The sequence below is a fragment of the Triticum dicoccoides genome, chromosome 1B (genome assembly GCF_002162155.2).
Source record: "Triticum dicoccoides isolate Atlit2015 ecotype Zavitan chromosome 1B, WEW_v2.0, whole genome shotgun sequence".
NCBI classification, from domain to species: domain Eukaryota; kingdom Viridiplantae; phylum Streptophyta; class Magnoliopsida; order Poales; family Poaceae; genus Triticum; species Triticum dicoccoides.
In genome coordinates this window covers 313,729,931-313,745,132 of record NC_041381.1, presented here as the reverse complement: position 1 = coordinate 313,745,132, position 15,202 = coordinate 313,729,931, and the positions used below count along the sequence as shown (strand labels likewise).

The window sequence follows — 15,202 nt, the reverse complement described above, 5'->3', positions numbered from 1 at the left end:
TTGATATGAGTAATTGTGAGACCTAGATGTTATTATGAGTATGGTTAGTTCATAATACTTGCTGAAACTTGAATGTTGGCTTTACATGTTTACAACAACAAGAGCAAATAGAGTTTGCAAAAGTTTTTCTTTATCCATTTTAGTTTATCAACTGAATTGCTTGAGGACAAGCAAAGGTTTAAGCTTGGGGGAGTTGATACGTCTCCAATGTATCTACTTTTCCAAACACTTTTGCCCTTGTTTTGGACTCTAACTTGCATGATTTGAATGAAACTAACCCGGACTGACGCTGTTTTCAGCAGAACTTCCATGATGTTGTTTTATGTGTAGAAAACAAAAGTTCTCGGAATGACCTGAAAATCCACGGAGACAAGTTTTGGAAAATATAAAAAATACTGGCGAAAGAATCAAGACCAGGGGGCCCACACCCTATCCACGAGGGTGGGAGGCGCGCCCACCCACCTGGGCGCGCCCCCCTGTATTGTGGGCCCCCTGAGGCTCCACCGACCTCAACTCCAACTCCATATAATCTGTTTCGCGGAGAAAAAAACAGAGAGAAAGTTTCATCGCGTTTTACGATACGGAGCCGCCGCCAAGCCCTAATCTCTCTCGGGAGGGCTGATCTGGAGTCGGTTCGGAGCTCCGGAGAGGGGGATTCATCCCCGTCGTCATCATCAACCATCCTCCATCACCAATTTCATGATGCTCACCGCCGTGCTGAGTAATTCCATCGTAGGCTTGCTGGACGGTGATGGGTTCAATGAGATTTACCATGTAATCGAGTTAGTTTTGTTAGGGTTTGATCCCTGGTATCCACTATGTTCTGAGATTGTTATTGCTATGCCTTTGCTATGCTTAATGCTTGTCACTAGGGCCCGAGTGCATGATTTCAGATGTGAACCTATTATGTTTTCATGAATATATGTGTGTTCTTGATCCTATCTTGCAAGTCTATAGTCACCTATTATGTGTTATGATCCGACAACCCCGAAGTGACAATAATCGGGATACTTCTCGGTGATGACCGTAGTTTGAGGAGTTCATGTATTCATTATGTGTTAATGCTTTGCTCCGGTTCTCTATTAAAAGGAGGCCTTAATATCCCTTAGTTTCCACTAGGACCCCGCTGCCACGGGAGGGTAGGACAAAAGATGTCATACAAGTTCTTTTCCATAAGCACGTATGACTATATTCAGAATACATGCCTACATTACATTGATGAATTGGAGCTAGTTCTATGTCGCCCTATGTTATACTCCCTCCGTCCCAAAATAAGTGTCTCAACTTTGTACTAGCTCTAGTGTAAATTTGTACTAAGCTCAAGACACTTATAGTTCTACACCCAGATTGTGTAGACACTTTAAGGTATTCCATAGACGTTGAGTAGAAACATACCGGATACTATGACTCAAATCCACACAGACTATTTTCTCTACACCACTTTGACCATCCCAGAACCTTTGGTGGTAATCCAACATTTCATTATAATAAAATAATCTAGACGGAAGATTGTTTCTTATCACTAGAAACTCCCGCATTAAGATATTAGCTAACGCTTTCAAAAGTAGTACATCTATTGGAAGAGATGGCGCAGCCATACAAGGCCAATCACCAGCATTGATGAGTGGGCGCCTGGCACTTAAATAGCCAAGCTCATCTTGCCTTTCCAGAGTGAAATGTTCCTACAAAGTCATACCACCCCTACCATATTTATATGTTTTGTATACCAATTTGTGATGAAATGAAGAATAACCTTCGTGTATATGCGACACCATGGTATCGATTGATGCGGGTAAGACGCCCCGCTCTCTCCACATATCATTCGAATTATAGAGTGTCCTGACCTCATTAATCAATTGAAGTTTCCAAAAACTACCATGAAATCTCCGGCGAAAAGTGACGTTGTGATTACTTGTAGATCCAATGAAAACTTTCGAGATAATACAAAAAGTGGTCATCATTTCTTCCTCTTGGTAAGTTGGCTGGTTTCTTCCCATTCTTTCTTCTTTCCACTAATCTAATGGTTTCATTCTCCCATCGAGAGGTTATGATACTAGCAAGAGTCCTATTCTTCTCCTCTCGATCCTACCTTGGGTTATGTTTGACAGGGATGGTCAGTGAACTTCTATTGGTTTCAAAGGAGGATAGAGATCCATTGGGGAAGGCTCGAAAGGTTATTCGATATCAAAGGTTGACCCTCGACGCGCCGCAGCCACTATTTTTACTCCTTTTATGCAATTATGAACGAAACTTTCTCGATTCCAATGCAACTTATCCTTTTGGAGTTGACGTAACAAACTACGCGAGCCTCCCGATGAAGCCAATAGAAATCCTATCTGAATACTAAAAATAAAAGGCAATTTCATTATGGTGGTATACCAGCCGCCAGTTCTGGAACTTCCAGTTCCAATCGGAGCATATAGATCCGTAAATGGATTTGTATGTATAGCCACTTCAGTCGTGCTCCTCGTTTCTCGAATGGAAAAAAATCATCTTCTTTCTGGGAACATGCTAAACCAGAAATTCTTATGTTCGTGATTCTTCATCCACCGATGCAGAAAATCTTCCAGTTTTCCATTCTCATATGAGGCAGGAAAGTTTATGGGCAACAGGTCTGCACGAAGTGATTCATCATGTTCAAACATGAACCTTTCGCTCGTTGGAGACGGTTTATAAATCATCAAATTCCCACAAATGGAATGAGAAGTGGGTCCATGTAAATGATCGAGACCTCGCAAACAACAACGTTCCTTCCCCATATGGACTTCGGGACCCAAGGGCAATCGTTGAGTGAACTGTATCTTATTCGTATTAGTTGACCTAAGCCGCACCATTATTGCAGGGGTGGGGCTCGGCCTCCGAACCGTACGTGGGACGAGTTTCTGCCTCATACAGCTCGGGCCGAAGATCGGGGAAGTTGAGGAGAGATGGGGAGACCCAACTGCTGCCGGTCAGGACGGACAGTAAACGGGGCGGGGATAAGCTTGTGAAGAAGCAAGCTTATTGCCCCACCCCCCAAAAACAAACCGACCCAGCAAGAAAAAGTATGCGCTTTAGCAACAAAGCGCTCATCCCTTGCTTGCTGCTTCACGTTCTTTCTATTCCATCCCAGTCCATTCCGGGATAGGCGGCTAATAGAATCTAATATGTGCAGTAGTCGTCGTCTGACCAATTGGCTCGGACACCAGACCACTTGTGCCCGCCCATTCTGCCTCGCCCTAAATGGAATGGCTCTCTTAGTTACGCTGTGCCCCGACCCGAGTCCCCACGTCCGCTTTTATCCGCCCGCAACCCGGCCAACACAACATTAGGGCCGTCCTCCCCATTCTATGCTGACCCGGGCCGGGGCTCGCTTTTTGGGAAGCCCGTTCCCACCGCGCTCACAGACCGGCTGGCCTGCCAGCGGTAGTCGGAATTCTCCCGTTCCCTGGTCAAAAAAGGGTTGGTTGGATGCGGGATCTACTCCACGAGGAGCGGTACAGACGTATATGATATCATCACGACCTCTCTTTGCGTACCGCTAGGGATGCTTAACGCCACTTCTCCAACTGGCATTACCTGCGCTTTCGTGTCTCTCAGTGTGGTCAGCACTGGGTGTTTCCGAGCAGCGAGGCTTACACCCATTCACATTAATTCATCCAAAGTTCCTTACCCTTATGCACGAATTTTGGAATAAGCCATCTTCCTATCAAGGTTAAGGAGTCAACTGAGCATCTCAGCGGCGGGATTGAATACCCGGATCGAATCAGAGTTCACGCTGCCCGCCCTGAACAAATAGAATAGGAGGCGTGGGCCACAGGTCGCACATAAGCCATCGGGTCGCACGACAGAAGAACACCCAACATAAAGATGCACAGTCCTCCATGTGAAATAGAAAGATTCATCTTCACTTTTTTGTAGTAGTCGTGACCAACAGCCATCAGCAGTCGGCTCGTTGGTAAGGCGAGAGCTTCAAGCTCGCTTTCTGGTGGCACACCCCCCAAACAAGCACCACTCGACGAGGGGGGGGGGCGGGGAAAGCTACAGGCCCAAAACCTTCGACCCTTCTTTCTATATGGGGGTGCCCGGGGCACCTCATCTTGTCATTTTTTTGCTCATTCCCCTTAGGCCGAAGTGTTTGCCTTTACTTCAGAGCGCCCGCTCATGCTTCGCTGACCTATCGCGTGGTAAAGAGAAGAGAGTACGAAAGAATTGTAAACAGAGCAGACCGCAGAAAGATTCTAAATATGACATGTCCCCCATGGATTCGATAATAAGGAAATGCAGAACGGGAACGAAACGAAATAAAGCATTTCTAGCGGATGAGCTTCTCTCCATTTTGTCTGGTAATAGAATGGGGCGGCTTGCTTTGACCAACACTCCACTTTTTGCTCTGTCCATGGAGCGTATGAATTTCCTTAAATGTAGATAGACCAAAAAAGGGAATAAAGGGATAGGAATAGGAATTATAGTACCCTTGGAAGAAGAGGCACCAGTGGGAACATCTCTACTGACGAACCATTTCAATAGTACGGGTGCTGCCGTGCCACGGGGCACGACCATGGAAGTAATGAAAAAGAAGAAGTTCTGTAGTTGGACCATCTGCTCTATCCATTCGATTTGAGCTTCTCCAGAGAAGATGAGAAGCTAAAAATGAAAGTGTTCGCAACGCATACCGAAAAAGGGTACCTATGTTGCCGACCATTAATGACTAGTTCGAAGACCAGGAGCAGGGGCACATGTGAAGAAAGATTTGTTACTTTCCCTATGGTTTTCGAACTTTTCAATAAAACCTTCTCGTAGAAGTATTTTCACAAAGTTTTCGGTAATATTAGTAGATGCTATTCGAACCCTTCCTTTTATTAAGATTCGAATTCTTATTCTTATTATTATCTAATTATTCTTTTTTTTCATGTATATGCGTCAGACACAATCTACTAATTGATCTATATTCTGATACCCTACTATATCATAGTCTCTACTACTAGTATTTTTAATACCTCAGGAGCTCATGAGACTCTTTTAGTGAAATTCCTAAGTCTCAATTCCTGAGCGATCGCACCAAAAACTCGAGTTCCTTTTGGATTTCCTTCTTGATCAATGACAACCGTCATCATATCGTATTATCATACCGTTGTCATGTTTGAGTTCTTTACATGTACGTACAATTACAGCTCGTCTTACTTCCATCTGATCTTTCTAGAGGCATTTTGGGCACTGCTTCTTTGGTTACAGCAACAATAACGTCACCAATATGAGCATATCAGTGATTACCAGCTCCTAAGATTCGAATACATATCAATTCGATAGCCCCACTCCGTTGTTATCCGCTACATTCAAAATGGTCTGAGTGAGATGGATCTTGGAAGTCTGGTTTTTGATTGGATAGTGATCTCGAGCACGAGTGGTTGATCTTCGCGGGCCGTGAATGGCCATGGAAAGGAGTATTGATGTCAATATGTTCGATCGAGAAGATTGGATGATGAAATACGGATCCTTTGTGGTTTGAATAATAGGCTGTGGTCTCGATATTGGGCTATGGGCTGATTGCTTTCTGTATGAGCCTCTTGTGATTGGGCTCTCGTGGGCGGATTACCCGATGTGTACTCATCTTCCAACAAAGAGGAGAAGACATAACCAGAAGAATTGTGAGAAATAAGTTAATTTATCAAGTTGAGGCATTTCGATTTGGATTTCAAATAAGAAAGACAGAAAAAGACTCTTGCGCCCTCGAGAGCATTCTCTTTCACTTGCATTTCTTCCTGAAGTTGACTCGAAGACCTGTCCAGCCTTGATTTTCCCAGTTATTACTCGAGCGCACTGAGGCAACTCTGAACTAAGCTTAGGGGAGGGGTAGTAGGTATGCTTCAAACCCTCCGGCACCTTGAAGAACGATGGCACTAGATCGGGAAAGATGAATGACCAATGAGGACAGGACAATGGGGGAAGTTGGTAATAGAGAATCCTCCCTTCTTCTTTGCTTTCTTGCGTGAAAAAAATCCAAAACTAACCATTGGAACCTCAGGGGCTACCGAGTTAGGAGATTCATTTTCTTTATTACTTTTACCTTTTTTTACTAAGTTATTCTAAAAGATAAGAGCTAACCGACCATCCTCATTGAATGTTTGAGTACTCAGAGTCTCTCGTAGGTATGGAAAGAAAGTCTCTTCTTTCCACAACTCCTAAATTTCCCATCAGCCTATCCAATCTAATTCCAGACAGAGTCAGTAGACCTTACTTTAGTGTAGGTAGTGTCAGATAATTAGGAAGTCTTGATAGTCTTTCGTATAATCTCTTCTTCAATCCTAGGAGCAAAAAAGGAATGTCCTTTAGGGACCTTTGGATAAAAAGATTTCCGACCTCTTACTTTGGTAGTTATGAATTGTGGAATAGAATCAATTATGAAATTCATAAGTATATATCCCTCATCCCTATTGGTATCGGTTTGGGCCACTACCCAGAACCCTGCCAGAGCCCTGTTTTTAAGAAGAAATTGACAGTCTTTTTTAGAACTAGAACTATGGTAAAATCCAGTATCGACAGGCCTAGTTCTTTTCCTTTGCTTATGCAGGGCAAGAATTTGTCGAGTTCAATCAGTACAATAAGAAATCCTAAGTATTTTTTTGGTCAGGCGACACCCAGATTTGAACTGGGGATAAAGGATTTGCAGTCCCCTGCCTTACCGCTTGGCCATGCCGCCAAATCCAATCCAAAATAGAGCAAAATCTTATTCATCCACATTATTTTACTAATTTTTATTCGTAGGAGGGGATTATTAAACCCTTTTTGATTTTTTTAGATCGTTGAATCCCTTTGTACTTATCCCTTTCCAATCCCTTTTAATAAATTCATTCGTGTTTTTTATTGGACCCTGTTTTATTCTCTTCGATTGATTGTATCTCAAAACACACATTGCTTAAATACCTTCTATTTCTATTGAAAAGAGAAAGGATTTCCAGTCAACCCGTAATTGCTTAAATTACATGAGGAATCGCATCCAACATAATTATCCATCACTGATCCAATGCCTACGAGCTTTTCACATCTTGTGTTTTGCTTATTTACTTTTCCGTTGCTACTGTTACAATTACTATAAAACTATTATCTTTACTTTTGCCACTGTTACCTTTACTATCATACTACTTTGCTACTAAATACTTTGCTGCAGATATTAAGTTATCCAGGTGTGGTTGAATTGACAACTCAACTGCCAATACTCAATAATATTCTTTGGCTCCCCTTGTGTCGAATCAATAAATTTGGGTTGAATACTTTACCCTCGAAAGCTGTTGCGATCCCCTACACTTGTGGGTTATCACCCGTCTCCTTCGCCTCGCGCGCCTCATGACCTGCCTTGGAGAGGCAGCTCCATTCCTCTTTGTTAACTTCTCGCATGGTCGATATGCTACTCGTGATCGCTAACGCGGTTCCCATGGAGGTGGTGTGGCGGGTTGGGGAAGGTGATAACAGGCTCACGGTCGATAGGGAGCACAAACATGGGGAATGGTGAGCCCCCGCGATGGAGCAAAGAGGTGGTCGCCTGATGGCAGCCCGCGCGGGGCTCTAGATGTGCAAGTCGTGGTGGTGGAGCGGGACCAGGGTAGGTGGAGCCTCCTCCTCAGGCCACCACAGGAGGGGAAGTCCACTGCCGCAGAAGCTGAGGAGGATCTTGCCATGGCTCGTGGCGATGGTGGTCAGGATCCTATGCCATGGATCTTGAAGGGTCCCAAAGCAAGGCAACGAACAAACGAGGGTGTCAGGACGGGATATCATCGAGGGGAACGGGCTCGACATGGCTTGGCGGCACTACCAGCGGGAGGTGGAGGGAGGAAGGTCGATCCCGTCGACAATTTCGTGGCGTGGCACCCGACAGGGAAGGTGGAGCTCGCTCCCTCGCACCCTTTGGGATCAGGGCGGTGGCGTGTCAGCGGAGTGGGTGGTGGTGGTGCACCGGCGGGGTAGTTCACCAGACACGAGCTCGCTCTCTCCCTCACAGCGCTACCGCGCTCCTCGCTCACTCGCTCGCTCCCTTTGGGAAAAGAAACATGTAGGAGGTGGTGGTTTCTAAATAAGCTTATTTAGGAACCCTAGAGGGGGTTCCTAAATAGTCCCACCCTATATATATAGGACAACACTATTCTAATCCCAGGATTAGAATTGTTATTGGGATCACAGCAGCCCCTATAAGGGCCCGACAGGGCCCTCCCGAACTTCCGAATTGTCGGCCGGCCCGACCCACGGGATCCCGAGGCCACCCCGACAAGATCCACCTGATCCTCCTCCAATCCCGATCCGAGCCGCCCCAGCCCCCCTCCTCGCAGCTCCTACCCTCGATCCCTGTCCTCCCCCCGTGGTTCATCATCGTCTCCAGCTCCTCGTCGGCCGGATCCGGCGCCTCCCCTCCGTCTCCAGCTCCTCGCCGACCGGATCCGGCGCCACCCCTCCATCGCCACCTCCTCTCCGACAGCCATCACGGGCGAGCGAGAGACGACGAACGCCGGCGCGAGGGAGCCCATGCCGCCTGGAGTCGGCGAAGCCATCGGATTTCTGCGACGAACGGCTGCCATGAAATTCCGGAAGCCTCCTCCTCGGTCCATCCTCACCGCCCAACAAATTAGCAGAGCAGATGACGGCCCTGACACAAGCTACGGCGAACGACACGGTGAAAGTGCGTTATATCGACTAGAGGGGGGGTGAATAGGCGATTTTTATGAATTCTTCACTGAGGAATTTGCTGGTGAGGAAATTCCTAAATGAAGAACTACTTGCAGCGGATAAGTACTCAAAAGTAAACATAGCAGAACACAAGCATGGTCATCATGATGAAATGAAGACAAGCACAGAGTACAGAGAGTGTAAGCACAGGATAACACAGAATGAAGACGGACAGACTGAAGAAATTGAACTGAGGAAATTGAGAAAGTCTTCAGTCAAAGTCTTCAAACAAATATGAACAAGCACACAACAATAGAACTGAGGAAATGAAAGAGTTGAGGAAATAGAACCAGTAAGCTCGGTGAAGACAATGATTTGGTAGACCAGTTCCAACTGCTGTCTCAGTTGTACGTCTGGTTGGAGCGGCTGCGTATTTAAACTAGAGGACACACAGTCCTCACCGTATTCTCCTTGAGCTAAGGTCACACAGACCTCTCCCAATAACTCGTGGTAAGTCTTCAGGTGACTTCCAAACCTTCACAGACTAGGTCACTCGGCGATCCACAATTCCTCTAGGATGCTCTAGACCATGACGCCTAACCGTCTGGAAGAAGCATAGTCTTCAAAGGTAACAAGCGTCAGTTCCATGTAGAATCAATCTCTTCGGTGATGCTCAATCACTTTGGGTTGTAGGTGTGTTGGGTTTGGGTTTTCCTCACTTGATGATTTTCGCTCAAAGTCATCAGAGGATGGGATGCTCTCAAATGACAAGTGTCAGTTTCTCTCAGAGCAGCCAACCAGCTAGTGGTTGTAGGGGCGGCTATTTATAGCCTAGGGAGCAACCCAACATGATAAGACATAAATGCCCTTCAATGATATGACCGTTAGGAGGGTAGATATTTTGGGACAGCTGGCGCATAGCACAGCAATGGTTGGAATTTTGACTCTCAAATTCCTCAGGACTATCATGTTCCTCACTGTGTAGGCAATCCGCACTGGCGAATTCCTAACTCCTCGGTCAGAACAAATTCCTCAGAGACCAGAAGAACTTCGTCTCTGTCACTGAAGAATATGACTGAACTGTATGAGATTTCCAATGGCTTCACTCGAAGAGATCGGTAGGTGTAGGATTTTGAGTTGATACATCACATGGAAATTTTTCCCTAGTATTTCCTCGACCCCCTTTAACAGTATGGTGTTTCCTATTACTCAAGAAAGAGAAAATGAAACTACTAAAATAAAAGTCTTCACACTTCATGTTCCTCGAATGATTACCAAGTCTTCAAGGTCACACCAATTTCTTCACTTTCAAAGTCTTCAGAAAGTCTTCAGAAATCCAAATTCTTCAGTTGAAGAACTTCATTTTTAGGGGTCGACTTTCTATGTAAATATCAAACTCCTCATAGTCTTACAGACCTGTGTACACTCACAAACGCATCAGCCCCTTAACCTATAAGTCTTCAATACACCAAAATCACTAAGGGGAACTAGATGCACTTACAATCTCCACCTTTTTGGTGATTGATGACAATATAGGTTAAGTTTTCAACGGGGATAAACATATGAAGTGTAAATACTGATATTGAGGAATTTGATTGCAAGATATAGAAGAACTCCCCCTGAAGATGTGCATAGTGAGGAATTTGCTTTTGAAGCAATGCACACTTGAAGAGTATAATCATGGAGATCTCCCCCTATATCTTGTAATTCATACACGCATTTGACATATAATATGAAGAATTTGAAATGCATGATGAAATATGGTGACTGATGTAATTCAGCATGCATGCATTAACATTAATGAGTAATAAGCATGCAGAAGTCTCAACAAAAGTATCAGGCCACCATAGAGTTTAAGATTACAACTCGATCTAGCAAAGTCATCAAAAGAACGAGAGTTGTAACTTGAAAAAAACGCCCATATAATGCCCATATAAGATAGACCCACTTGAAGACTAACTCAAATTTCTCCCCCTTTGTCATCGAATGACCAAAAGGGCTGAAAATGAGGACTAACGCCCCTGAAGAATATCGTGATGATGGAGGAGCGCCAGCGTTGTTGGGGTCTTGTGTCGTTGTAGGGCCTGCCGCAGTGTCGTCCAAGTCTTCATACTCGTCCGTCTCGCGTGATGAGGAATATGAACTGGCGACAAAGGAAGGAACCTTGACCTTCTTGAATTTCTTTGGTGGAGGAGCAGACCAGTCAAAATCTTCCTTGAAACCCAATTGCTTCAGATCTTCTTCACCATAGAGATGTGACAGAATAGCGCAGGTGCGATCAAAAACTTCATGGAGGTAGTAATGGTTTTTCTTCACTGCATTATCTGTAGAAGTCATGTTCTGAAGAATATAGCCAAACTGACGCTTAACCCATTTGTGGTTTCGATCCACCTTCTGGTGAAGACTAAGAAGCAGCTCATGGTCAGTCATCACACGAGGAGCAGTGGCTTGAGGATTTGGCTTGGATGCATTTGCATCAGAATCATGAGTGGCAGAGTCATCATTGGTGGAATAAGATGCAGCTTTGTGGAACTAACCATCCAATGGACGAATACGTTCATCAATAACGGTTGGTGCCTTGCCCTTCTCATCAGCTGAGGAATATGTTCGCTTGAGGACTTCAATCGGTAGCAAGTAGGTAAGGTGATTCTAAAAGTCAGCTTTGTAGTTGAGTGAAGACCTTGTTCTGAGGAATCTCATAATCCAAGGAGCATAAAGCTTTAGCTCAAATGGTGAAAGTGCAACATTCGCCAGAGTCCTCATGAAGAAATCATGATAATTGATAGGGATGTCATGCATGATGTTGAATAGCATATTCTTCATCGTGCCAATAATTTCCTCATCGGATGAGTCGTGGCCTTTGATAGGACTCATAGTCTTCGTCAGAATGCGATAGATGGTTCTTGGCACATACGACAATTCCTTCACGAGGAATTTGGTCCTTGGGGCTTGACCAGGCTTCAGAGGCTTCATGAGCACTTGCATGTAATGAGAAGTGAGTTCAGGCTCTTGGTACAGACAACGAGCACCTTCAGGTGGAGGACTGATTTGCAGGGCATGAAGTAATTCAGAGGTCGGTGCCTTACAGTGAGTGTTTTTGGTCATCCAGTCCAACACCCAAGAGTTGATATCATCAGCATCACCTGTGATGTGCAGCGTTGCGTAGAACAGAAGAATAAGCTCTTCATTCCATTCAACTATGTCTGAGCAAAAGTTGAGCAAGCCTACATCATGAAGCATACTAAGGACTTGAGAAAAGCAAGGCATTGATTCCATGTCCACGTGAGGAATATGCTCATGGTCGAAGACTTTGTCCTTGTTGAAAAGCAGAGAAGAATAGAAATTGGCCTGGCTGGCAGTCCAGAAGCGCTTCCTTCTAAGACGAGCATTGTCATAAGGGTTGAAATCAGTGAAGAACACATGCTCGCCGTGAAGGAAATATGCCCTAGAGGCAATAATAAAGTTATTATTTATTTCCTTATATCAGGATAAATGTTTATTATTCATGCTAGAATTGTATTAACCGGAAACATAATACATGTGTGAATACATAGACAAACTTAATGTCACTAGTATGCCTCTACTTGACTAGCAAATTAATCAAAGATGGTTATGTTTCCTAACCATAAACATGAGTTCTCATTTGATCAATGGGATCACATCATTAGTAGAATGATGTGATTGACATGACCCATTCCGTTAGCTTAGCACTTGATCATTTAGTATGTTGCTATTGCTTTCTTCATGACTTATACATGTTCCTACAACTATGAGATTATGAAACTCCCGTTTACTGGAGGAACACTTTGTGTGCTACCAAACGTCACAATGTAACTAGGTTATTATAAAGGAGCTCTACAGGCGTCTCCAAAGGTACATGTTGAGTTGGCGTATTTCGAGAATAGGTTTTTTCACTCCGATTGTCGGAGAGGTATCTTTGGGCCCTCTCGGTAATGCACATCACTATAAGCCTTGCAAGCAATGTAACTAATGAGTTAGTTATGGAATGATGCATTACATAACAAGTAAAGAGACTTGCCGGTAACGAGATTGAACTAGGTATTGAGATACCGACGATCGAATCTCGGGCAAGTAACATACTGATGACAAAGGGAACAACATATGTTGTTATGCGGTTTGACCGATAAAGATCTTCATAGAATATGTAGGAGCCAATATGAGCATCTAGGTTCCGCTATTAGTTATTGACCGGAAACGTGTCTCGGTCATGTCTACATAGTTCTCGAACCCGTAGGGTCCGCACGCTTAAGGTTTCGATGACAGTTATATTATGAGATTATGAGTTTTGATGTACCGAAGGTTGTTCAGAGTCCTAGATGTGCTTACGGACATGACGAGGAGTCTCGAAATGGTCGAGACATGAAGATTGATATATTGGAAGCCTATATTTGGATATCGGAAGTGTTCCGGGTGAAATCGGGATTTTATCGGAGTACTGGGAGGTTACCGGAACCCCCAGGGGGCTTAATGGGCCATAGTGGGCCTTAGTGGAGAAGAGGACATGAGGCTAGGGCAGGGCCGCGCGGCCCTCCCCACCTAGTCCGAATAGGACAAGGAGAGGGGGCAGCGCCCCCCCCCTTTCCTTCCTCTCTCTCCCTCCTCTTTCCCCCCTTCTCCAAGTCCAACAAGGAAGGAGGGAGTCCTACTCCCGGTGGGAGTAGGACTCCCCTTGGCGCGCCTCCTCCCTGGCCGGCCACCCCCTCCCCCCTTGCTCCTTTATATACAGGAGCAGGGGGGCACCTCTAGACACAACAATTGATCTCTTGATCTCTTAGCCGTGTGCGGTGCCCCCCTCCACCATAGTCCTCCTCGATAATATTGTAGCCGTGCTTAGGCGAAGCCCTGCGACGGTAGAACATCAAGATCGTCACCACGCCATCGTGCTGACGGAACTCTCCCTCGACACTCGGCTAGATCGGAGTTCGAGGGACGTCATCGAGCTGAACGTGTGCTAGAACTCGGAGGTGCCGTAGTTTCGGTGCTTGATCTGTCGGTCCGTCAAGACGTACGACTACACCGCGTTGTTCTAACGCTTCCGTTTTAAGTCTATGAGGGTACGTGGACAACACTCTCCCCTCTAGTTGCTATGCATCACCATGATCTTGCGTGTGCGTAGGAATTTTTTTGAAATTACTACGTTCCCCAACAGTGGCATCCGAGCCAGGTTTTATGCATAGATGTTATATGCATGAGTAGAACACAAGTAAGTTGTGGGCGATACAAGTCATACTACATACCAGCATGTCATACTTTGGTTCGGCAGTATTGTTGGATGAAGCGGCCCAGACCGACATTACGCGTACGCTTACCCGAGACTGGTTCTACCGATGTGCTTTGCACACAGGTGGCTGGCGGGTGTCAGTTTCTCCAACTTTAGTTGAACCGAGTGTGGCTACGCCCGGTCCTTGCGAAGGTTAAAACAACACTAACTTGACGAACTATCGTTGTGGTTTTGCTGCGTAGGTAAGAACGGTTCTTCCTCAGCCCGTAGCAGCCACGTAAAATTTGCAACAACAAAGTAGAGGACGTCTAACTTGTTTTTGCAGGGCATGTTGTGATGTGATATGGTCAAGACGTGATGCTATATTTTATTGTATGAGATGATCATGTTTTGTTACTGAGTTATCGACAACTGGCAGGAGCCATATGGATGTCGCTTTATTGTATGAAATGCAAGCGCCCTGTAATTGCTTTACTTTATCACTAAGCGTTAGCGATAGTCGTAGAAGCAATAGATGGTGAAACGACAACGATGCTATGATGGAGATCAAGGTGTTGCGCCAGTGACGATGGAGATCACGACGGTGCTTCAGAGATGGAGATCACAAGCACAAGATGATGATGCCCATATCATATCACTTATATTGATTGCATGTGATGTTTATCCTTTATGCATCTTATTTTGCTTTGATTGATGGTAGCATTATAAGATGATCTCTCACTAATTATCAAGAAGTGTTCTCCCTGAGTATGCACCATTGCGAAAGTTCTTCGTGCTGAGACACCATGTGATGATCGGTGTGATAGGCTCTATGTTCAAATACAACGGGTGCAAAATAGTTGCACACGCGGAATACTCAGGTTAAACTTGACGAGCCTAGCATATACAGATATGGCCTTGGAACACAGAGACCGAAAGGTCGAACGTGAATCATATAGTATATATGATCAACATAGTGATGTTCACCATTGAAAACTACTCCATCTCATGTGATGATCGGACATGGTTTAGTTGATTTGGATCACGTGATCACTTAGATGACTAGAGAGATGTCTGTCTAAGTGGGAGTTCTTTAGTAATATGATTAATTGAACTTAAATTTATCATGAACTTAGTACCTAATAGTATTTTGCTTGTCTATGTTTGTTGTAGATAGATGGCTCGTGCTGTTGTTCCGTTGAATTTTAATGCGTTCCTTGAGAAAGCTAAGTTGAAAGATGATGGTAGCAATTACATAGACTGGGTCCGTAACTTGAGGATTATCCTCATTGCTGCACAGAAGAATTACGTCCTGGAAGCACCGCTGGGTGCCAGGCCTGCTGCAGA

At 44.9% G+C, this 15,202-nt stretch overlaps 1 non-coding gene and 1 pseudogene across 1 annotated transcript; both read right to left on the bottom strand.

The window, feature by feature from the left end:
• Positions 1-1,961: 1,961 nt before the first annotated feature.
• On the bottom strand, positions 1,962-4,586 carry LOC119304503 (annotated as a pseudogene).
• A 2,022-nt stretch (positions 4,587-6,608) lies between these two features.
• Positions 6,609-6,679, bottom strand: TRNAC-GCA. Its single transcript has one exon. It is a non-coding gene; the product is annotated as a tRNA-Cys (tRNA).
• Positions 6,680-15,202: the final 8,523 nt, after the last annotated feature.